The 24979-nt window shown below is 39.8% G+C and overlaps 1 long non-coding RNA gene across 1 annotated transcript; it reads right to left on the reverse strand.

Annotated features, from left to right (window-relative positions):
* Positions 1-1289: 1289 nt before the first annotated feature.
* Positions 1290-24100, reverse strand: LOC149747889 (uncharacterized). Its single transcript, XR_016395203.1, has 3 exons — positions 23572-24100; positions 22918-23051; positions 1290-20165 (listed from the first exon to the last, which is right to left on the reverse strand). It is a non-coding gene; the product is annotated as an uncharacterized LOC149747889 (long non-coding RNA).
* Between the last annotated feature and the right edge of the window lie 879 nt (positions 24101-24979).

The following is a 24979-nucleotide window of genomic DNA, read 5'->3' on the forward strand; positions in this document are numbered from 1 at the left end:
AGGTTGGTTCCATGTCCTGGCTATTGTAAACAGTGATGCAATGAACATTGTGGTATGTGACTCTTTTTGAATTATGGTTTTCTCAGGGTATATGCCCAGTAGTGGTATTGCTGGGTCATATGGTAGTTTTATTTTTATTTTTTTAAGGAACCTCCATATTGTTATCCATAGTGGCTGTATCTATTTACATTCCCACCAACAGTGCAAGAGGTATCCTTTTCTCCACACCCTCGCCAGCATTTATTGTTTGTAAATTTTTTGATGATGGCCATTCTGACTGGTGTGAGGTGATACCTCATTGTAGTTTTGATTTGCATTTCTCTAATGATTAGTGATGTTGAGCATCCTTTCATGTGTTTGTTGGCAGTCTGTATATCTTCTTTGGAGAAATGTCTATTTAGGTCTTCTGCCCATTTTTGGATTCGGTTGTTTCTTTTTTTGATATTGAGCTGCATGAGCTGCTTGTATATTTTTGAGATTAATCCTTTGTCAATTGCTTTATTTGCAAATGTTTTCTCCCATTCGGAGGGTTGTCTTTTCATCTTTTTTTATGGTTTCCTTTGCTGTGCAAAGGCTTTTAAGTGTCATTAGCTCCCATTTATTAATTTTTGTTTTTATTTTCATTACTCTAGGAGGTGGGTCAAAAAGGATCTTGCTGCAATTTATATCAAAGACTGTTCTGCCTATGCTTTCTTCTAAGAGTTTTATAATATCCATCTTACATTTAGGTCTTTAATCCATTTTGAGTTTATTTTCATGTACAGTGTTAGGGAGTGTTCTAATTTCATTCTTTTACATGTAGTTGTCCAGTTTTCCCGGCACCACTTATTGAAGAGGCTGTCTTTTCTCCACTGTACATTCCTGCCTCCTTTATCAAAGATAAGGTGACCATATGTGCGTGGGTTTATCTCTGGGCTTTCTATCCTGATCCATTGATCTATACTTCTGTTTTTGTGCCAGTACCACACTCTCTTGATTACTGTAGCTTTGTAGTTTAGTCTGAAGTCCAGGAGCCTGATTCCTCCAGCTCCATTTTTCTTTCTCAAGTTTGCTTTGAACCAGTGGGAGGTAGCTGTGAAGGAGGAAAGGTTTCCACACACTAGGAAGGCCCTTCGTGGGCAGAGACTGCAGGTGGCAGAGGGGGGAAGCTTTGGAGCCATGGAGGAGAGTGCAGCGACAGGGGTGCGGAGGGCAAAGCTAAGAGATTCCCGCACAGAGTATCAGAGCCGACCAGCATTCACCAGCCTGAGAGGCTTGTCTGCTCACACGCTGGGATAGGTGGAGGCTGGGAGCTGGGGCTCGGGCTTTGGAGGTCATACCCTAAGGAGAGGACTGGGGTTGGCTGCGTGAACACAGCCTGAAGGGGGCTAGTGCGCAGCTAGCTGGGAGGGAGGCTGGGAAAAAGTCTGGAGCTGGAAGAGGTAAGAGACTTTTTCTTGCCTCTTTGTTTCCTGGTGCACGAGGAGAGGGGATTAAGTGTGCTGCTTAAAGGAGCTCCAGAGAGGGGTGCGAGTCGTGGCTATCAGCGTGGACCGCAGAGGCGGGCATGAGACACTAAGGCTGCTGCTGCAGCCACCAAGAAGCCTGTGTGCGAGCACAGGTCACTATCCACACCTCCCCTCCCAGGAGCCTGTGCAGCCCATCACTGCCAGGGTCCCATGATCCAGGGACAGCTTCCCCAGGAGAACACATGGCATGCCTCAGCTGGTGCAATGTCATGCTGGCCTCTGCTGCCGCAGGCTCGCCCCACACTCCGTACCCCTCCCTCCCCCTGGTGTGAGCCAGAGCCCCTGAATGAGCTGCTCCTTTAACCCTGTCCAGTTTGAGCGAAGAACAGACGCCTTCAGGTGACCTATACGCAGAGGCAGGGACAAATCCAAAGCTGAACCCCAGGAGCTGTGCAAACAAAGAAGAGAAAGGGAAATCTCTCCCAGCAGCATCAGGAGCAGCAGATTAAAGCTCCACAATCAACTTGATGTACCCTGCATCTGTGGAATACGTGAATAGACAACGAATCATCCCAACTTGAGGATGTGGACTTTGAGACCAATGATATATATATATTTTTTTCCCTTTTTCTCTTTTTGTGAGTGTGCATGTGTATGCTTCTGTGTGTGATTTTGTCTGTATAGCTTTGCTTTTACCATTTGTCGTAGGGTTCTGTCTGTCCGGTTTATTTATTTATTTTTTTAGTATAGTTTTTAGTGCTTGTTATCAGTGGTGGATTTGTTTTTTGGTTTGGTGGCTCTCTTCTTTCTTTCTTTCCTTTTTTTTATTACTTAAAATATTTTTTTTAATAATTATTTTTTATTTTAATAACTTTATTTTATTTTGTTTATTTTATCTTCTTCTTTCTTTCTTTCTTTCTTTTTTTTTTTTTCTTCCTTTTATTCTGAGGTGTGTGGATGACAGGCTATTGGTGCTCCGGCAAGGTGTCAGGGCTGTGCCTCTGAGGTGGGAGAGTCAAGCTCAGGACATTGGTCCACAAGAGACCTCCCAGCTCCACATAATATCAAATGGTGAAAATCTCCCAGAGATCTCCATCTCAACGCCAAGACCCAGTTCCACTCAACAACCATCAAGATACAGTGCTGGACACCCTATGCCAAACAACTAGCAAGACAGGAATACAACCCCACCCATTAGCAGAGAGGCTGCCTAAAATCATAATAAGGACACAGACACCCCAAAATACACCACCAGACTTGGACCTGCCCAGCAGAAAGCCAAGATCCAGCCTCATCCACCAGCACACAGGCACTAGTCTCCACCACCAGGAAGCCTACACAACCCACTGAACCAACCTTACCCACTCAGGGCAGACACCAAAAACAACGGGAACTACGAAACTGCAGCCTGTGAAAGGGAGACTCCAAACACAGTAAGTTAAGCAAAATGAGAAGACAGAGAAATACACAGCAGATGAAGGAGCAAGGTAAAAACCCACCAGATCTAACAAATGAAGAGGAAATAGGCAGCCTACCTGAAAAAGAATTCAGAGTAATGATAGTAAAGATGATCCACCCAAGAGGGAAGAGATGTGGGGATATATGTGTATGTATAACTGATTCGCTTTGTTATAAATCAGAAACTAACACACCATTGTAAAGCAATTATACTCCAATAAAGATGTTAAAAAAAAAAGAAAAGAAAAGAAAGCCATAAAAAAAAAAAAAGACTGCTTTGGCTACTCGGGGTCTTTTGTGTTTCCATACAAATTGTGCAATTTTTTGTTCTAATTCTGTGAAAAATGCCATTGGTAATTTGATAGGGATTGCATTGAACCTGTAGATTGCTTTGGATAGTATAGTCATTTTCACAATATTGATTCTTCCAATCCAGGAGCATGGTATATCTCTCAATCTGTTTGTGTTGTCTTTGATTTCTTTCATCAGTGTCTTATAGTTTTCTGCATACAGGTCTTTTACCTTTATAGGTGGCTTTATTCTTAGGTATTTTATTCTTTTTGTTGCAATGGTAAATGAGATGGTTTTCTTAATTTCTCTTTCTGATTTTTCATTTTTAGTGTATAGGAATGCTAGAGATATCTGTGTATCAATTTGGTATCCTGCGACTTTACTAAATTCATTGATTAGCTCTAGTAGTTTTCTGGTGGCGTCTTTAGGATTTTCTACATATAGTATAAGGTCATCTGCAAACAGTGACAGTTTTACTTCTTTTCCAATTTGTATTCCTTTTATTTCTTTTTCTTCTCTGATTGCCATGGCTAGGACTTCCAAAACTATGTTGAAAAATAGTGGTGAGAGTGGGCACCCTTGTCTTGCTCCTGATCTTAGAGGAAATGCTTCCAGTTTTTCAGCATTGAGAATAATATTTGCTGTGGTTTTGTCATATATGACCTTTATTATGTTGAGGTAGGTTCCCTCTATGCCCACTTTCTGGAGAGTTTTTATCATAAATGGGTGTTGAATTTTGTCAAAAGCTTTTCTGCATCTATTGAGATTATCATATGGTTTTTATCCTTCAGTTTGTTAATATGGTTTATTACATTGATTGATTTGCATATATTGAAGAATCCTCACGTATACTGAAGAATCCTTGCAAGTGATAAATGCCACTTGACCATGGTTTATGATCCTTTTAATGTGTTGTTGGATTCTGTTTGCTAGTATTTTGGTGAGGATTTTTGCCTCTATGTTCATCAGTGGTATTGGTCTATAATTTTCTTTTTTGGGGATATCTTTGTCTGGTTTTGGTATCAGGGTGATGTTGGCTTTATGGAATGAGTTTGGGAGTGTTCTTCCCTCTGTAATTTTTTGGAAGAGTTTGAGAAGGATAGGTGTTAACTCTTCTCTAAATGTTTGATAGAATTTTCCTGTGAAGCCATCTGGTCCTGGGCTTTTGTTTGTTGGAAGACTTTTAATCACAGTTTCAATTTCAGTGCTTCTGATTGGTCTGTTCATATTTTCTATTTCTTCCCGGTTCTGTCTTGGAAGGTTGCACTTTTCTAAGAATTTGTCCATTTCTTCCAGGTTGTCATTTTATTGGCATATAGTTGCTTGTAGTAGTCTCTTACAATCTTTTGTATTTCTACGGTGTCTGTTTTAACATCTCCTTTTTCATTTCTAATTCTATTGATTTGAGTCTTCTCCCTTTTTTTCTTGATGAGTCTGGCTAAAGGTTTATAAATTTTGTTTATTATCTCAAAGAATCAGCTTTTAGTTTTATTGATCTTTATTGATCTTTACTACTGTTTTCTTCATTTCTTTTTCCAATAATGTATTTGAAAGCTCTAATAATTATATGAAAATAAACCGAATAGAAAGCAAAGAATGTAGAGATTCTCTGGATTGACTCATTTTAAATCCTCCCCAACATCAATTCTATTGTGCCTTCCTGTGTGTAAAACTAACAGTTACATTCCGCCGTCTCTCTTAAAGGTAGAGTTCCAGGTGTAACTCAGGTTGCAACATTCAAAGAGGCTCTCCCTCTGAGTTATGTGGAGGGAAAAGAAGAGTTTGGGGCATCCATTTCGCCAATAGAGATCATTGCACCAGTGGCATATTGCTGTCAGCAGCAGTGGCTTTCAGATTCAACAGCTTCCTATTGTGGAAGAGCCAGCAGCTTCTGAAGTTCAGCCCATTTCTGCAGTCATCCCAACAATTCTGGGAGCTGTCTCTATCCCTGAAAAAAAACTCTTCACTAGTGGAGTGGATTCTATTGCCTACCACTAAAAACTCTGTCTAAGACAATTGGTATAGTGTATCGCTGAATCCTCAGTATAGCTGAAATGAACCATAATAGGAAAAGAAGAAGACCTTTGACACAGTAGAGTCGATTCACTTAGCCTGCACCAGGTGCTGTGCTCTGCGAAGTGCTTGGAGTACAGCCCCTAAGGAGCTCCCCGTGAGCATTTTTGTACATGGGTGTGGGGAATGGCATGGTTTGGGAGGGGGGCAAGGAGAAGCTGACAGAGAAAAATAACCAAATATTAAACATGGCGGTAAGAGCAGCGTACTGTATAAACCTTACCACTGTTTGAAGCCTGACACCTTTTAAAATCAGAGAACTTAGGAAGGGAGGAAGGAGAAGAGAGAAGAAGGAAGGAAGGAAAAGAAAGGAAAGAGGAAGAATATCTGACGCTTGTAGATATTATTTGACCAGCATGATGTACAAACATTATCTTATTTAAAATACCATCACGGTATACCAGGTACGTTGAGAATATTGATCCTGTTTTAGAGATGAGAAAACTGAGGCTCAGAGTCTGGGATTTAAATCCACACCCATCTATACCAAGAACTTACACTGTTTTTAACTTAGTGTAGTGTGATGGGGATAGGGAGAGACAATAAAATTTAGGGTTATCTGTACAAAGTTATTAATTGAATACCCAGTCCGTAGAAGGAGATTTAAAATTGTGAGCATTTTTTCCCTTAAACTTTAATTACAGCTTGCTGAGTTTTCCTCTACATAAATTCAAATTTTTATACTATGGACATTTACGGGGCAAATTTGAAATGAGGACATGAATGTTTCTGGATATTTCTTACCACTCCTGAAAATTTTGCTGATTTGGCCTGATGGTTCCTATGAATAACTTTGCGAGGTGGGGAAGTGTAAAGTTAGGAGGAACAAGTTTACCAGAATGAACTATGATTAATGACAACACGTAATTCCCTTAAAGTTTTAAACTAAGAATGCATGTAAATGAATAACCTTTTTAAGGACAGACATGCTGCATCACCAGTAGAGTTTACTTAATTTATTTTGACAACTGCTTCTAATTACTTATATAACGCATTACATGGGTAATAAAAATGCTTAATAGGATAAGACCTCATTGCTATTTCAGATCAAGTGAGAGGTGTGTGTGTTGATTTGCCAGGCATTTGTGTGTGTGTGTGTGTGTGTGTGTGTGTGCACACGCGCTGGGAGGATTCATTCAAAGAAACTTTTGAAATGTCAGGTGTAAAAAGAGATTAATTCCCACGTGGAATGTGAAAAAACTCTTCAATTGGTGAATACTGACAATTCTCAGCTGTGGAAAGCAATAGCTAAAATTTATTTTAGGTTAAATTATATTCTAAAGCTAATTTAAATGTTGGTTCTTGCGCGAGTCAGCCTATTATATGTTAATCTAGCGCCCCCTTGTGTAATAGATTTTAATAAAGTTTGGGAGTCAGTATTTATATACTCTGTTTTCTGATAAAGTTCTGGTATCTATAATATATAAACAATTCTTACAACTCAGCGACAAAACCCCCAACTATCCAATTAAAAAATGAACAATGAGTCTGAACGTACATTTCTCCGAGGAAGATATACAAAATGGCCAATAAGCACATGAAAATTTGCTCACATTATTAATCCTTAGGGAAACGCAAATCAAAACCACAATGAAATTGCACTTCACACCCATTAGGATAGCTTATATACTATATTTTGATTTCTAATTCCTAAAGGAATATTGGATCGTGATATTATTTTACCTTTGTTTGGTTTTTTTTTTTTTTTTTGGTATTTTGAAAAGCATACATAATAAAAAGTACAGAAAGGAGTGAGACTGAAATTTTCAGGCTTACATACTACGCCTATGACTGTCATTGAACAAAAACCACTTATGCATCAGGACATTTCTTAAGAAAATCAGATTCACTCTCAGGAATAAAGGAAAAATAACCTTGTAAAACAGGAGAATTTGTTCTGATTCTTGGAATTTCAGGGCAAGAAGAAAATGTGGAGACCTAGTGAGAGGCAGGAAGTGGTTGACATTTGTGTTTCCTGTGCAAATACTGCTGTCACCGTGTGAGGGCAGCACAGGCTAAACGGCATTATTAGTCCTTCATATGGAACGTGGTTTTATGACAAATTTCTCTCCCTTTTTTTTTTTTTCGGTACGCAGGCCTCTCACTGCTGTGGCCTCTCCCCCTGTGGAGTACAGGCTCCGGACGCGCAGGCCCAGTGGCCATGGCTCACGGGCCCAGCCGCTCCGCGGCATGTGGGATCCTCCCGGACCGGGGCATGAACTTGTGTCGCCTGCATCTGCAGGCGGACTCTCAACCACTGCGCCACCAGGGAAGGCCCCGAATTTCTCTTTTTAAAGAAGGTTGTGGTGCAGATACACAGAACAAACTAGTGGTTACTGGTGGGGAGAGGGAAGGGGAGCAACATACGAGTGGGGAGTGGGAGGTTCAAACTATTGGGTGTAAGATAGGCTACAAGGATGTATTGTACAACATGGGGAAGAGAGCCAGTACTGAACCCTGTAAATGGAGTGTAACCTTTAAGAATTGTCTATTTTCAAAAAAAAGACTCACTGTCTGTGTTCTTCTGTTCCCTTAATATCGTTATTACTGAGATCTGTTCAAGGGCAAGCATTGCGGCCAGGCTTAAATCACAAAATGATTTAGGCCAAAAGTGGCTTCTCTTATGTCAAAAACTATAACTGGTTCTTTTCCTCGGGGCACTTCTTGCCCTATCTGCTTACAGAAGTATATTCTTCCTCATAGTAAGATTTTCAATGTGGCACAAAAACTTGTTTACTAATAGAACGAAAAAACTTTAGTTTCTCTGTAAAAGGAAGTCAAAAGTATACAAACCTATGCACAGTAATGTTTTTATTTTTTTATATTATTTGGAAATGATCTAGATATTCAATGAATACCCATCAATCAAGTTATCTCAGTATGACTATAAAGTTTCAAGTAACCAAAAAGATTTTGGAAATTATTTTTAAGTACACATACCATAAAGTACAATTATTGTTGAAAAGTTTATTTATAAACTTATATCTCACTTACATCTATTTAATTTACTTGTTAATAACCGTTACGTTTAGATTACTCATGAAAATTTCATTAGACTTTGAACAGGTAACCATGTTCTTAAGTTATCTTTCTTGCTGACAAATTCTGTGACAGAGATAACACGAGCTTATTTTAGTAAACCTAGGTAGAATAAAAGTTTTATTTTTAATGCTGATGACTCTAAAAGCATGACTTCTAAAATTAAATCAACAAACTAGATTTTATTTATTAATGTGGGCAGAGAAAGTCAGCCCACCTTATCAGTAAACAAAGGATACTGTGGCCATGAAGCCATCAGTCACTGCAGCCACCCCGATGGTGCTCCCTGAAGGTCTTCAGGATGGAGAAAAACAGGACACTGGCAGTAGATAGTTAAGGTGCATATCAAAGGAACAATTTCATTGACCCTAGACTCTTGCATCTTCTAATACATAGAAAAGCGCTAAATTCTTTAACTTGAGAAGTCTGCTTTTGTTTAATTAGCGGTAATCTTTTGATGTTCTACTACCTGTTTTTTGTTTGTTTGTTTGAACTCCTATATATCCTGACTTCTCCCTTACCTCTTTGGAACAGTCCCTCAGAGCTATCTGAGAGGCTGTCTCCCAGGCTTATGTCCTCAGTATGTCCACTAAACAAAACATAATTATCAGCTTTTAGATTGTGCATTTTTTTTAGTAGACACTAAAGACTTATCCTAGATCATGTGAACTTGAAAACACATTTGGGTTACTTTCAATATTTCTGAGAGTCTAGAAATACTTAATTCATATAGGCACTTATTTTTCTTTAAGCCAATTACATAGAGTTCTTTTACAAATTAATGTTGGCAATACCGTCTGCAGGTAGAAAAATATCACACATCTATAATGTACATACATAGACATACATAAACATATAGACAGATGAAAACAAATCTTATAACTTTTGTTTTAAAATTTTAGCTGTGAGATGGGTAAGATAATGCAAAACTCACTAGCTTATAAAAGAACAATTTGATCCAAATAGTGTTTCTGGCTGATGGCATAAGTTTATCTGTTCAGACAGCCTATATTTTTTACTAACATTTGTGGAGTTTTAAGATTTTTCATTTGCCTAGATTCTAAGTAACTTTCCTTTCTTCCCCCGCTTCTGATAAGAATGACCTCCTTGAAGTTTGCACTTCAAAGATATGACATAATTAAGAGTTCCAAGGGAAAACCAAGTAGAACATTTACATCTCAAAGGCGCGGGGAAAACGCAAGTTCCTCCAAGAAGGACTTCGGTTTCTTAAATTCAGACTTTTTTTTTTTTTAATACAATATCCGCAAGCCTTTTGAGATGACTAGGGGAGGTTTGGGGATTGGTAAAAAGGATAGGTGGGCTTTGATTTGCTTCTAGAGCTGAACTCCGTTTCTTGTAAAGATTAGATTCGTAAACAAGTACAATTGTTTCTAATTCCTCTAGGGATTGGATTGCAGCTTGAGTGACATCATAGGTTGATCCACCCATCTGACTATATTATCTTCAATTTGCTTCTTTAGATCAGGGAAATGTTCAACTTAGATAGAAATCAAATATTCCTCTGTTTGAGACTTAGAGCTTTGTCTTTGGAAGGTTTTTCTTTCCCTTTGGGTACATAGTTTCATTTAGCTTAGGGAAAAATGCCTTAAAAGAAGTTTCTGTCAGGCTCTGAATATCAGCTGACAGTTTGGCCAACTTTTGACCATAGAGCTACTGAAAAAATCCTTTCAAATAACTTGTCAGGTTTCAGTCGAGACAAACAAAGACAACACTGACCCCCCTAAAAAATAAGAAAGGAAGAAAGAAAGAAAGAAGGAAAAAGAAAAGAAAAGAAAGACAATTCCTCTGAGGGCTGGCAATAATTGGTAGGACCCAAGCCACAAATGTGGTGCAACTCATATTTCTATTCCACCACATTTTGGGGTCCCCAACCTGATGGTTGCCAAGCCAAGTTCTCAGGACACAAAATGAAACAAACAGGAAGGTAACAGCTGTCCCTGGGAAAGAAAGGAGCAATAACTGATAGGTCTGGATTTGGAAAAGTAGGGAAAATATGAAATTTTATTTTCCTTTCTAGACTGGCAGTACGGACAGAGATTTGGGAGAGCTGACTATCAAAAGAATTCTCATCCTTCTGTCAGTTTTCCTAGGATTTAATCTGTAGGCTCTGGAGTAAGTTGGGTTTAAAGTAGAGTGTAGCTCCACTATTTACCAGAAGTTGTCAAGATTTTCCAATAATTTTAATTTTAGTTTCCCTTTGGCTGTTTAAGGGAATAACTGGTAGCAGTTACAGGAGAACCCCTTGGAGTCCCGTCAACACTGATATGGGCCCATAAGGGGGAACTTCGAGGGTAGATACGGGGGTGTCTGTAAGGCCACTAAATTGGTGGACTCTTTTTAATGGTTGTGTAGTCTCTTCAGAGTGGAGAGACAATTCAGACAGAAAATTAGTAGAATGAGTACTCAAGTGAAGGGTAGAAGGAAGCAGTAGATGTTATGTGTGCCTTATAGTCTTTTGTTCTAGGTACCTCTTGTATCTTTAATTTTTCATTAGCCTTTTTCAAGGAATCTTTGAATAAGTTACTTTGGAATTTTGAAGCTTTTTGGAAGCTTCTGCATGCCAATTAAAATAGGGATCCCATTCTGTTTGTTTGATTTGGGAGCCCTTGCTTTCAAATGAACTTCTTAAATAAACGATCTTGTCTAATTGGAACATTCCTCATAAAGCCATTGTAGCTCAAGTTTGTCTTTAATAAGATTGATCCATGCACATAAAGAGACACCATAATTTTTTAAAAATATTTATTTATATGTTTATTTATTTGGCTGCGCAGGGTCTTAGCTGCAGCACGCAGGATCTTCGTTGTTGCTTGTGGAATCTTTAGTTGTGGCATGCGGGAACTTTAGTTGTTGCATGTGAACTCTTAGTTGCAGCATGTGGGATCTAGTTCCCTGACCAGGGATTGAACCCAGGCCCACTGCATTGGGAGCACAGAGCCTTAGGCACTGGACCACCAGGGAAGTCCCATAATTTTTTTTTAACATAAAATTGGCTGAGGTTCCTAAAGGCGGGGCATCCTTAGAACATTTAGACGACTGAGATCTAATTTTTGGAGTTTTCCTGAGGGCAAAGAAAAAAAGTTCTAGATAGCTTAACGGGTATGCTTAGGGTTGGGACTTGGGTTTTTTTTTTTTTTTTTTTTTTTGCGGTCCGCGGGCCTCTCACTGTTGTGGCCTCTCCCGTTGCGGAGCACAGGCTCCGGACGCGCAGGCTCAGCGGCCATGGCTCACGGGCCTAGCCGCTCTGCGGCATGTGGGATCTTCCCGGACCGGGGCACGAACTGTGCCCCCCGCATCAGCAGGCGGACTCTCAACCACTGCGGCACCAGGGAAGCCCTTGGGTATTTTTTGATAGTATGCCTTTCACAGGATACTTCTTTTTCCTGGTAGATGGCCTTAGCTCTATTTGACCCACGACCAGCTGTTCCTCCTTGGAGGGAATTTTCTTGCAGGTGGCTAGAGACCTGTTGTCAAACTTACTCATCCGTGACCACATTATCCTTACATGGAAATATTGTGCTTGGAGACAATTTTCTCTCAAATAAAGGTGACAAGTTCTTCAACACAGTTGGACTTCCCGGGTGGCGCAGGGGTTGAGAGCCTGCCTGCCGATGCAGGAAGCACGGGTTTGTGTTCCGGTCCAGGAAGATTCTACACACTGCAGAGCGGCTGGGCCCGTGAGCCATGGCCGCTGAGCCTGCGCGTCCGGAACCTGTGCTCCGCAACGAGAGAGGCCACAACAGTGAGAGGCCCGCGTACCGTAAAAACAAAAACAAAAACAAAAACGGTGACAAGTTCTATTTAGGTTCTTGATTGGTGCCTACTGATTTTAGTTTTGCTGTCAGGGAAATTCACAGTTTAAGTCTAAACCAAGCACACTCTAATTCAGAAACCGAAAGAGTACTCAGCAGAAGGACAATCTGTCCTTATCCAAATCCTGAATAAAGTCAGAGAATTAGACCAAAAGGAGGGAGCTCAAAATCCAGGAGGAGACTCGTCAAATCAGAAGCAGAAGGTGACCCAGGGAAGCACTGAGCTCAAGGCATTCAGTGCAAATACTTTGCTGGATTCCAAGGGTCATTGTCCCTTCAGGGGGTCATTTTCTTCAGATCCCACATTCTGTCACCATTGAATGTCAGCCTAAATAATGAGGTAAATTGAGGTGAGCTCAAATGACCAGAAATTGGGTTTATTTGGGAGTAGCCAAGGAATTGCAATCTGGGAAACACAGGCAGGTCCGTTGAAGATTTGGGGTGGGTTGTACTTCTGGGCAAGGAGCTCAAAGAAGGGGAAGTCCAGCTGGAGTTAAAGCAGTAATTTCATTGGCTTGAGGGTGGGGATGTTCGTTGGTCAGGAGATAAGTCTTGGACTTCTATAAATCAGGCATTCACAGGAAATCAGTCTCTCATTTCCTAAGTTCCATTCTTCTGAGGGGGCATGCGTGAGATTCTCCATTTCATATATTCTGGTTCCATTTTAGGTTGAAACCCCTTCACACTGGGTACCTCCCACTTATACGGGAGGTATACATGCTATTAAACTTCTGTTTGTTTTTCTCCTTTTAATCTGTCTTTTATTACAGAGGGGGCTCAGCTAAGAACCTAGAGGGGTAGAGGGAAAATTATTGCCCCCCCCAAGAAGAGTTAATTTAATAAATGCCTCAAATGGTGAAAAGAGAGTGTCATTTGTTTATTTTTTTCTGACTTTTCCTTCTGTTAGTATCACTATGGATTCGTGGATTTTTATAAATTCAATGAATTTCAATAAACTACAGTTATGGAGGGGGGAGGTTTCAAACCATCACAAATATAATCAGTGGAAGACCCTTTAAGCTGGCTCCTGGGTCCTTTGCACATGACTCCATTAGCCTTTGAAAGTGTTCTTTCTTGCTTTGGGGCACCAAATCTGAATCCTTGGTATGAGAGACAAAAATTCCTGTTCTAAGAGTGCTAAAGGCAAATGCAGTGACATCATATCTTAGATATTTCAGTGAGCAAAGGTAAAAAATACATATTTTAAAAAAATGAGTTCCTATGCGTATTTCTAATCTTGTCATTACAGTATTTTTACTTAATTTCTTTAATTTTATAGTTTTATCTCCCTCCACTTATATTTCATCCTATAATGTAAAGAAACTACTTTTAAAAACAATACCATAACACAACATTATAAAACAACTATACCCCAATAAAAGAAAACAAAGAACACAAAAATTAAAACAAAAACAAAAACAATACCAGTATTACCACTGAAAAAAGTTAAAACATTATTTTTCCACAGATTTTCTTCCCCTTAGAGTGCATCCCAGTAAGAATGTACAGTTGGGACTTCCTTGGTGGTCCAGTGGGTAAGACTCTGCGCTCCCAGTGCGGGGGGCTGAGGTTCGATCCCTGGTCAGGGAAATAGACCCTGCATGTGTGTCGCAGCTAAAGAGTTCACATGCTGCAACTAAGAGTCTGTGAGCCACAAGTGAGTCCAGTCTGCATGCAGCAACTAAGAAGTCCGCATGCTGCAACTAAGACCCGGCACAGCCTAAATAAATAAATATTAGAAAAAGAAAAAGGAAAAAAAAAGAATGTACAGTCAAGGTACTCTCTTTTAAAGTTACTTGAAATACATCTTTCCTCTGTGGAGTAACCCTAATAATTTAATATACAGCCAGGGTCATTTATTTTGTTTGGCTTTCAATTTCAGTCACTGAGATTTAAATAAAATGATATTCTTTAGCATGTAATGACTCAGAAATCAGATCCAGATAAGAAATCTTCCTTCCATCCTGCCTCTTCCACCTCATTTCTCCCCACCATAGGTAATCATTTTTAATGGTGTCTTCTTTAGCCTCCTAATGTTTATTTTTGCAAGAGGATATTGTGTCTTATTTCCTTCCTTTCCTACACAAAGGGCGGCATATCATTTATTTTTATACTCCCTTGCATTTGTACATAACCATATATCCTGGTGATTACTCCACAGCGGTGTTATCGCTACCTTCTTCTAACTTCATATATTGAGTTTCCTAATCCAGCATCTTTTGAATAGTTTCACTACATTTAGGGGACTATTTAGCCTCACAAGGGTAGATAGAGCCCAGAAAAGCTGATTCTCACACCTCCCCGCGCAAACCTTCCTCCCGCTTTCAAAATGGCATTCTTATATTTCCTGGGCTCCTCCAGTCAGGCTGAGCGGGCAATGAGTGTTTGGGGAAGGCAGTTATGCATGATACCCCTTCTGATGGCCTTGGTGGCAGCAGGACGGTGAGGCTTCTGCGTGGTTCCAACGGTTCCTGGTACAGAAGCGTCCTGGGTGACTATGGCATTTGCAGATTTGATAAACTCCACTTAATGGCATCAGGACAAACAGTAACATCTGGTGGCAGCAGTCACTGTGAGGGCCCCCTTGTCAGGCCCCCTCTGTGGTGATGTTTGGGGGCTTGTTCCCAGAAACAGCCTTGAGCCTGGTTTTCCAGTCAACCCAACACTTCTCTGAGCTGCCTGGGATCCTTTTAATAAAATCCTTTTTCAGCTTAATTGGCCAGAGTATGTTTCTCTTGCTTACAACTAGGAACTCTGACCTAAATGCTCTTTATGAAAAAATAATGATTAAACAAGACTAAATAAAGAGAGTGAGGAAAAGGAGTGTACCATCTGTCCTTAGTTCATCTGTAATAGATTATCCTTGATGCACTCTCTCTCAGCCTGTCCTCAATATTTCTATTATGTTCATTTTTCTGCTTAAAAAAAGATAAAAGCAACCAAATTTTGAATTCTACGTTTTGCTTCCTCCTTGTGTACCGGGATGATAATTGCAGAGAGTAAACTGAAGTTTAGCTCTCTACCTAATGCCAGCATTTCTCAGCATCGAGGCTCCTTCTTTTTTTTTTTTTTTTTTTTCATTTCCCTGTGCTTTTGTTCTGGCATCAAAGATGGCTTTGAGGATGACTGCTCTCAAGATATGAATGGTAAAGAAAGAAGGGTCAAATTGTTGACTTTTGGGTCTCTACGGAGATTCTCGTGAACTCCCTCAGTAAGGGAGATGTTAATCTTCAAAACGTGAGTTTCCGTTTCAAGAGCCAGGTATTTGAGGGTACCACGAAATCTGATTATTGGTTTTTGTTTTAGTCCGAAAATCTCATCTTTGAATATCAAGAGCAAAATCAGGAGAACTCACACATGAACGTTTATGCCAAAACACGGTGAGAAGAACGGGGGATATCGTAAGGGGAGGTTTGGGTTTTCTCCCACTTCTAGAGATGTGTGGCTGAGTGGGTCAGTGGACCTGGAGGTGCCTTGGGGTGATGCAGGAGCATGGGAGAGAGCTTTGTGACCTGGCTGCCCAAGAGCAGAGGGGCACAGCAGAAGCAGCCAATAAGGGACTAAAGGAACGGTTAACCTCAGCAGCAAGTATCCACAGAGAAGTGGCTGCATAACAGACCCTTGCATGCCCCTGATGCCATGATCCTAGTTGAGTATTATCAAGCTCACTGCCTGGGATATGGGATCTAGGTAATAATGTTCTCCTGTTGTTATCACATTAATCAATAGGCTGGAGCACTTCTTGGTCACCGCTGGACTTAAGCACACGCTTCATTAAGTTACTATAGGCTAGGGACGTCCCTGGTGGTCCAGTGGCTAAGACTCTGCGCTCCCAAGGCAGGGGGCCCGGGTTTGATCCCTAGTCAGGGAACTAAGATCCTGCATACCGCAACTAAGACCCAGTGCAGCCAAATAAATAAATATATATTTTTAAAAAGTTACTGTAGGGGGCTTCCCTGGTGGCGCAGTGGTTGAGAGTCCACCTGCCGATGCAGGGGACATGGGTTCGTGCCCCGGTCCGGGAAGATCCCACATGCCGCGGAGCGGCTGGGCCCATGAGCCATGGCCGCTGAGCCTGCGCGCCCGGAGCCTGTGCTCCATAACGGGAGAGGCCACAGAAGTGAGAGGCCCGCGTACCGCAAAAAAATAATAATAAATAAAAAATAAAATAAATAAATAAAAAAGTTACCGTAGGCTACTGAAAAGAGGGACTGGAGGACTCCCGAGAGAACATGGTGCACAGCCGTGCCCTGGGCACACTCAGACCTCCAGGGAGAGTCAGAGTTGGGAATGAAGTAGAATTTTGGGAGGCCAGAAACCTCACACCTCACTGGTGCCTCTGTCACTGACGTTGCAGGAGCTGGGTCAGGCTGTATAGGTTCAGGAAGAGGGAGGAGGAACAGGGGTCCTGTGAGGCTGACAGTGCAGAGAGAAGACATGGCAGAACCCCCAGAGACAGAGCCGGGAAAGCATAACATGACTTGGACAAGGCTGGTGTTGGGTGCTTTCTATGACTCCTCTCTTTATGCCTAACCAACCCCGGACACTGGGACTCCTCCGAAGATAGGGCATTCCAACTGGTTCCATGAGCTCCATTACTTTTGTTTTTCATCTCTTGATTCCTTCCCACGAATCTGTAAGGCTCAGGCTGCTTTTTAGGGTTAACATACAAGTTTATAAGTAAAAACATATGGGAGTTTATCCTCCTTTCCTCATAATAGATTGTAAACTCCTCTGAGACAGAGGAACCCGCCTTCTACAAGATGCCTTCTATTATGTACTATGCAAACGGGGGAGAGTTTTCAAATATTAACTGACTGACTAGACCTCTCCATTCTGATGGGAATGCTGGCAGCTCCATCCTCAGTGTCACAGGTGAAAATAACAAATAGCACTAGATGTCCCAAACGTGTTTGTTTTTCTTTCCCAAGAGGACTACCTCGTGCTTCCCTAAGCCATTTCACCTGGTGGCTCATCAAACCGTAACCCTGCCCAACAAACTTGTCTGACAAATGACCTCACAGAAGCTGAAGCTAATAACCTTGAGGACAAACCAGGATTTCTGGCTTCACCTGTTGGCTCATCAAACCGTAACCCTGCCCAACAAACTTGTCTGACAAATGACCTCACAGAAGCTGAAGCTAATAACCTTGAGGACAAACCTGGATTTCTGGCTTCACCTGTTGGCTCGAAGTATCTGGACTGATTGCCCATGTTTTCTTAACTTTGTTCCACATTTAATTTTATTAAAAAACATTGTACTAATTGGCAAATTAATGAGGTTTCATAAGATAAAAATGTAAAACACTTAACACAGCTTTGACACCAAGCAAGCTCTCCCTACGTGAGCTAATCTTATTACCGGATCTTCAGAGATATCACCTTATTCATCATTCTCTCCCGTAATCATATACCACTATATGAGAAAGCAACGTCTAAGTTGTTGAACTTTTTGCTTGATATATATTTTAAGGTATGCCCCCTCCTATTTTTCCTGCATTTGCTACTTTCTAAAGTGGTCACAAATATTAGCACAGTAAGAAGTACATGAAAAGAAACTGCATTCTCTGTGCATTATACATGGCCTTCGTTACCCAGAAAGGGCCAGCCTAGTTTTCTTTTGTTTTTGTTTTTTTTTTTTTGCGGTACGCGGGCCTCTCACTGTTGTGGCCTCTCCCGTTGCGGAGCACAGGCTCCGGACGCGCAGGCTCAGCAGCCATGGCTCACGGGCCCAGCCGCTCCGCGGCATATGGGATCTTCCCAGACCGGGGCACGAACCCGTGTCCCCTGCATCGGCAAGCGGACTCTCAACCACTGCGCCACCAGCGAAGACCCGTTTTCCTGTTTTGAACTTGCTTCTCCTCCACCCAAGGAGGTAAGTTACCTTTGCCTACTATGGAGATTTCAATGAGGAGTGGGAATGCCAATGTCAGCTTAGTTCAGTGGTTCTCAAATTTTCATCTGCTTCAAAATCATTTGAGAAGTTTGAGAAAAGTCAGAATCCAGGTCCTATTCACTCGCTTCCCCCCTCCACACAGATTCTAATTTGCTAGACCAGGGAGGGGGTCCTAGGAATCTGCTTTTTTAACTCATCCACTGGGTGACTCATTGGCAGGTGGTACAGAGACCACAATCTGAGAAACACTGGGAAGGCCCATTTATAGTCTCCCACTTAACAAGCATTTACTGGGCATCAGGAGTAAAACTAGGCATGCAGTGTATTCCAAGAGAATACAAAGCACTGATGAAATAGACAGTTTTCAAAGCATGTTCACATCTTTTGTTTCCTCTCCACGTCAACCATGTGAGAGAGGCAGAGAACAGATTGGCTCTTAGATTGAGAGACTAGTGTCTTTAGTGGCTAATTGATTACTTTTAACAAGATGAAATGCTTTTTGTGCTAGTCAATACTGAAGTTAGTTTTTTTGAAAAACAAAAGACTACTTTTTTTCTTCATTCTACTCATGAAGATATAACATTTAATTCCTATAAGAGTGCCTTGTAACATTTCTAGATCACGGAACCCCACCCCCCTCTTAAGAATCTGATGAAAGTGAGGAACTGGCCTCTGAGTGTACAGACGCACATGCCCATGAAACACTGCAGAAAATTCCATCCATGGACACCAGTTAATCTACCTTGTCCTAGAAGTTTGCTCTTTTCAAATGCAAATCTAACACTGTTTATTCAGCAAATATTTTTAGGGCACTTACACCAGGCAAAAGCACTGTGTTAGATGTGGGGTAGCAATTTGTGTCTTAACAAGCCCTCCAGGTGATTCCGATGTATGCTAAAGTTTGATATCCACTGGCCTAAACCAAAATGCTCCCCATAGGTTCAGATTTATTTGTGGGGGGCCATCACTGGTGTTTTTAAAACCTCTTCAGGAAATTTTCATACACAGGCAGAGTTGAGACTCACTGGTTTAAACGTTGGAAATGTGGTTTCTGGTCACTGATAAATGCTCACCGTCCCCAAAGGAAGAAAATCCGATGTCCACACCTATGTATCTATGGCTCCCAGCATGCACGGTGACAGTAGGCTTGGAGTTTTAAAGGCGTCCATTATGACCAGGCAGCCCTTTTGCAGTCATGAGGTCACTTTGGAGGTGATGTTCCAATGCTCCTCCTCCTTCCAATTAATTTATTGTTTAAGAGCAGAAGCCCCAGGTCCTGCTTTCTAGTTAATTATCTTTTAGAGTTGTTTTAATGGAAAAGATAAAACACAATCTCTGAGTGGTTTGTGTGACACTAGAAGATAGAAAATCCATTCCTGGGGTGGAGGCTTTTAACTTCCAATTGCTGTCCTTAGTGACAAATAGATCAATTTTTGTTACTGATCAGTTGCTCTGCTAACAGTTTCTGTTAAGACATCTATTTCACAACTAATGGAGAAATTGTTGTTTTGGAGAGCTTGTAGGCTTTTGATTCACACGAGAAGAAATTTTTGCAAGTCACTGTCCTCTGGAATATCTGCGTAGGGTCACTAAAGTTAGGTAAAAGACATTGCCTTGCCCAATAGAATGATTTTTATTAAATAAGGAAATATACATATACATGTATATATAATTTAAAAATAATAGCCATTATTATTCATTATAATTAATCTACAATAAATTGAGCATTTATTATAGATGGACACTGTATTAGACACATTACATACATTAGTTAGTATATTCTTCACCAGAATCATTCAAAGTTATTATTATCCCCATTTTGTAGATGTTGTTCAAGGTCAAATACTCCGGATTCAAAGCCAGACATTTCTGATTCCAGATCTGTGAACTTTTCACAATATTGCACTCTCCTATTATGACACATAGAGTCCTAATATTCATATCATGCTTCATCAATTACCATGAGGAAGACTATTACGACAGAATTCCAAACTCCTCGTGTAACTGAACGCTTAAAATGTTTGAGGGGAATTCCTTGGCAGTCCGGTGGTTAAGACTCAGTGCTTCCACTGTAGGGAACATGGGTTCAATCCCTGGTCGGGGCACTGAGATCCTGCAAGCGGTGCACTGTGGCCAAAAAAAAAAAAAAATTTGAGGAACTAACTGCGCAATGCTCATCGTCGCCCTTTCTAGTTCCTGTGACAGCTGCCTCTGTTTTAAGCTGGTAAAATACTCTTATTCAGTATTGGGTTTATCTTGGCTGTTGTATGAGAGCCTGTAGAATGGATAACTTTGGAATTTTAACAGTAATTTCAATAGTAGTGAAGAGTGAAAAACAATCTAAATATTCATCATTCAAGTTAATTATGGCAACATCATTTGATAGAATATTGATATCTCTTTAAAGCATTCTTCAAAAAATTATTCATAACATAGGAACTGTTCAGAAAATAATTCTAAGAGAATAAAACGAGATATAAAATTGTTCCCAATGAACAAAGTTGTTTGCAATGAACAACACATGTAAATACATAAAATATTAGAAAGTAACATAGCAGAATATTAGCAGTATTTATATATGAGAGGTAGGGTTGTGGGTAAACCTACATTTTCTTATTTTTTCAATATTTTACAATGGGCACATATCCATTTTTAATAATAAAAATATTATTTTGGTCTATCATCAGGAAGAAAAATAAAAATTATGAGGAACCTGACAGATTATTCAGTGAATAATTGAGTTGTCTAATTGAAATGATAAATGTCTCCAATCAGTCTCATTAAAGATATTCATGTTTAGATGTAAAACTTTTCTGAAACTATGTCTGTTTTATAGAAAACCACACGTTGCTAACACTTTCCTTGTGAGTTTGGCATTATAAAATATTGGTTTATATATATATTCATTGTTTTCATGCTAGAAATAGAGTAGAAGGTGCCTGGTACAAAGTATGTTCTCAATAAATATTTGCTGAATGAATGAATGAGTAGGAGACGATTTCTCAGGTTGTAATGCATAAAGAGGTCACCTTCTGTCAACTTTCTTTTACTGTTGCAGTCTTGGATTCTTTTTTTTTTTAATCAGTCAGCTGGTATGTTTATGAGCATTGTCCTATAAATATTTTAATCATAATTTTCTCTAAGCCTTCTCTTGGAGGATTAGTGTAAATATGCTTAAAACAGAAATATGAATTCAACTAATACTAAAACTATATGTGTCTTAATGAGGGTGTAACTTCTTTTTGTCAATGTAGAAAAGAAAGCCTCAAATCTTAAACTTGCATACAATTGTCTGAAATCCTTGAAAACAGTAGAAGCTCTTCCCAATAGCACAAATCTTCCTGGAAGTTCACTTGTAATAGAGTTTGGCAACAAAGTCCATGGACATTACACTGTAAATACCACTTATATCCCTGCTTTCAACAGCCTTGTTGGTAAAAATTTTGAAACTTTGGAAGTACTGTACCAGAAGGTAGACCTCAGTGGTAATGGAAAACAATGGATATTCCTAAATCTGAGAAAAGAGCAGTGACTAGATCCACCCAATTGAGAAACCACTTATCCCTAACTAAAGTTGTATTTTTATACTCTTAGGGCTTTCTGGCTGTTCTCCTGGTGTCTATTTGCCACTGACTCTCACAAACAATTTAGGACCACTTTTTTGAACAGATACAAATAAATCAGCCTATGGCATTTCAAGAAAAAAAATTGTGTATCAAAACATTATAAATTTACTATTTAGTTGCTTATTTATTTTTCCCGTGCTTTGAGACTATGAAGAATTTGAGGGTGCTTTTAGGTAACACACATAATCTAATAATCAAAAATATACTAAAAATCAGGATGAGATAAAATGAAAGTGAACACACACACACACACACACATACACACACAAAATCAGCTTTGAGCTTCCTGGAAAACATAACCCCAAAGAAAAGTCCAAAAGAAGAAAACTTAACTTTCTCAGGCCAAGCAACACTTTATAGCATTCAGTTCTGAAAGAAATTACTCAGGGGACTTGGTGTAGGGAACACTTAAAGATATAGCACACAATAACTTCAATAATAACTCCACCGCAAATATAGATATAAGGCTGCTTATATCTAAGACTTGTAAGATATAAGGCTTCTTCTTATTGTATCCTTCCAAAAAGATCAATTTCATGATACTAAAAAGCAACACTGGGAGATCAGTCTGCAGTGAATCAAAACAGTGCCCAAGGATATTACTTTCTTAGATTGTGGTTCAAACCCTCAATAAAACCTACATTAAAAAAAATCAGAATGGATGAATTGCTTCACTTGAGAACACTCATTTATTAATAGATGTAGGTATAAAGTGTCATTGACTGAAGGATGTTCCAGCCAAATACTGTAAGATCAACTAATAGGGGAGTGGCCAAGTTGGCAGCGTAGGAAGACCCTGAGCTCATCTCCTCCATGGGCACACCAAAATTACAACTATTTATAGAGCAACTCTTGATGAGAAGAACTGGAAGACTAGCAGAAAAGATCTTCTACAATTAAAGATATAAAGAAGTAACCATGAGATGGGTAGGAGGGGCAGAGATATGGTATAGTCAAGATCTATACCTCCAGGTGGGCAATTTACAAATGGGAGGATAATTACAATGGCAGAGGTTCTCCTCAAGAAGTGAGTAGTCTGAGTCCTACATTAGGCTCCCAAGCCTGGGGATCCTGCACCAGGAATGTGAGCTTCCAGAATGTTTGGCTTTGAAGGTCAGCATGGCTTACTTTCAGGAGAGCCAGAGGGCTGTGGGAAATAGAGACTCCACTCTTAAAGGGCCTACACACAATCTCACATGCTCTGGAATCCAGGGCAAAAGCAGTAATTTGAAAGGAGCCTGGGTCAGACCTACCTGCAAATCTTGGAGGACCTCCCGAAGAGGCAGGAGGCAATCTGGGGGCATAGACACTGGCAGCAGAGCTCCTCGGTTGCATAGGACATCTCCTACCAAAGGCCACTTCTCCAAGGCCAGGAAACATAGCCTACCTACAAGATACATAGAAATAAAATCAGCAAATTAGGCAAAGTAAGGCAACAGAGGAATGTGTCCAAAATGAAGGAACAGGATAAAATCTCAGAAGAACTAAGTGAAGTGGAGATAGGCAATCTCCTCTACAGAATTCAAGATAATGATTATAAAGGTGTTCCAAGAACTCAGGAGAAGATTGGATGAACAGAGGGAGAAGTTAGCAGTTTTTAACAAAGGGTTAGGAAATATAAAGAAGAACCAAACAGAGATGAAGAATACAATAATTGAAATGAAAAATACATTATAAGGAATCAATAGTAAATTAGATGATACAGAGGAATGGATCAGCAAACTGGAAGACAGAGTAGTAGAAAACACTGAAGCTGAACAGGAAAAAGAAAAAAAAAAAGAAATGAGGACAGTTTAAGAGACAACATCAAGCATAGCATTTGTATTATAGGAGTCCCAGAATTAGACGAGAGAGAGAAAGGGGCAGAGAACTTATGTGAAGACATAATAGCTGAAAACTTCTCTAACCTGGGAGAGGAAACAGACATCCAGGTCCAGTAAGCACACAGAGTCCCAAATAGGATCAACTCAAAGAGGACCACAGCAAGACACATTGTAGTTAAAATGGCAAAAATTAAAGATAAAGAGAATATTAAAAGCAGCAAGGGAAAAGCAGCAAGTTACATACAAAGGAACTCCCATAGTGCTATCGGCTGACTATTCAGCAGGAAGCCTGCAGGCTAGAAGGGAGTGGCAGGGTATATTTAAAGAGATGAAAGGGAAAAATCTACAACTAAGAATATTCTACCCGGCAAGGCTTTTCATTCAGATTTGATGGAGAGATCAAAAGATTTAGAGACAAACAAAAGCTAAAAGAGTTCAGCACCACCAAACCAGCTTTACAAGAAATGTTAAGGCAACTTATCTAAGCAAAAGCAGAAAGGCCACAACTAGAAACGTGACAATTATGAAAGGAAAATCTCATTGGTAAAGGCAAATATACAATAAAGATAGTAAATCAGCCATGTATAAAGCTAGCAGGAAAGTTAAAAGACAAAAGTAGTAAAATCATCTATATCCACAATATGTAGTTAAGAGATACACAAAACAAAAAGATGTAAAGTATAATTTCAAAAACAGTAAACATTGGTGGGGGGGTTAGTAAAAATGCAGGGTTTTAAAAATGTATCTACTTAAGAGATCAGCAACTTTAAATAATCACATATATAATAATCATATATATAATATATATATACTGCTATGTACAGTGTGGGGAACATAGTCAATAACTATGTAGTATGGTGACATATTGTAACTAGACTTATCATGGTGATCATTTTGAAACATATATAAATACCAAATCACTATGTTGTGTAACAGGAACTAACATAGTGTTGTAGGTCAATTATACTTCAAAAACAAACTCATAGAAAAAGAGATCAGATTTGTGGTTACCAGAGGCAGGGGGAAGGGAAGGGGGAATGGCATGAAGGTGGTCAAAAGGTACAGACTTCCAGTTATAAGATAAATAAGTACTAGGGATGCAATATACAACATGATAAGTATAATTAATAGTGCTGTATGTTATATATGAAAATTGTTAAGAGAGTAGATCTTAATAGCTCTCATCACAAGAAAAATATTTTTTTCTATTTCTTTGATTTTATATCTATATGAGATGATGGATGTTCACTAAGCTTATTGTGAGAATCATTTCATGATATTTGTAAGTCAAATCATCATGCTGTACACCTAAACCTTATATAGCGCTGTATGTCAATTACATCTCAATCAAACTGGAAAAAAACACCAACAGTGGACTGGGACCAATTAGCTCAAAAGCCTGCTAGCACCAAATTCAAGTTTTTACACATCTAGTGACTTCCCTGGTGGCGCAGTGGTTAAGAATCCGCCTGCCAATGCAGGGGACACGGGT

The sequence above is a fragment of the Delphinapterus leucas genome, chromosome 12 (assembly GCF_059928025.1).
Source record: "Delphinapterus leucas isolate spDelLeu-1000000601 "Yukka" chromosome 12, BTC_Dleu_Yukka2, whole genome shotgun sequence".
Lineage (NCBI taxonomy): Eukaryota > Metazoa > Chordata > Mammalia > Artiodactyla > Monodontidae > Delphinapterus > Delphinapterus leucas.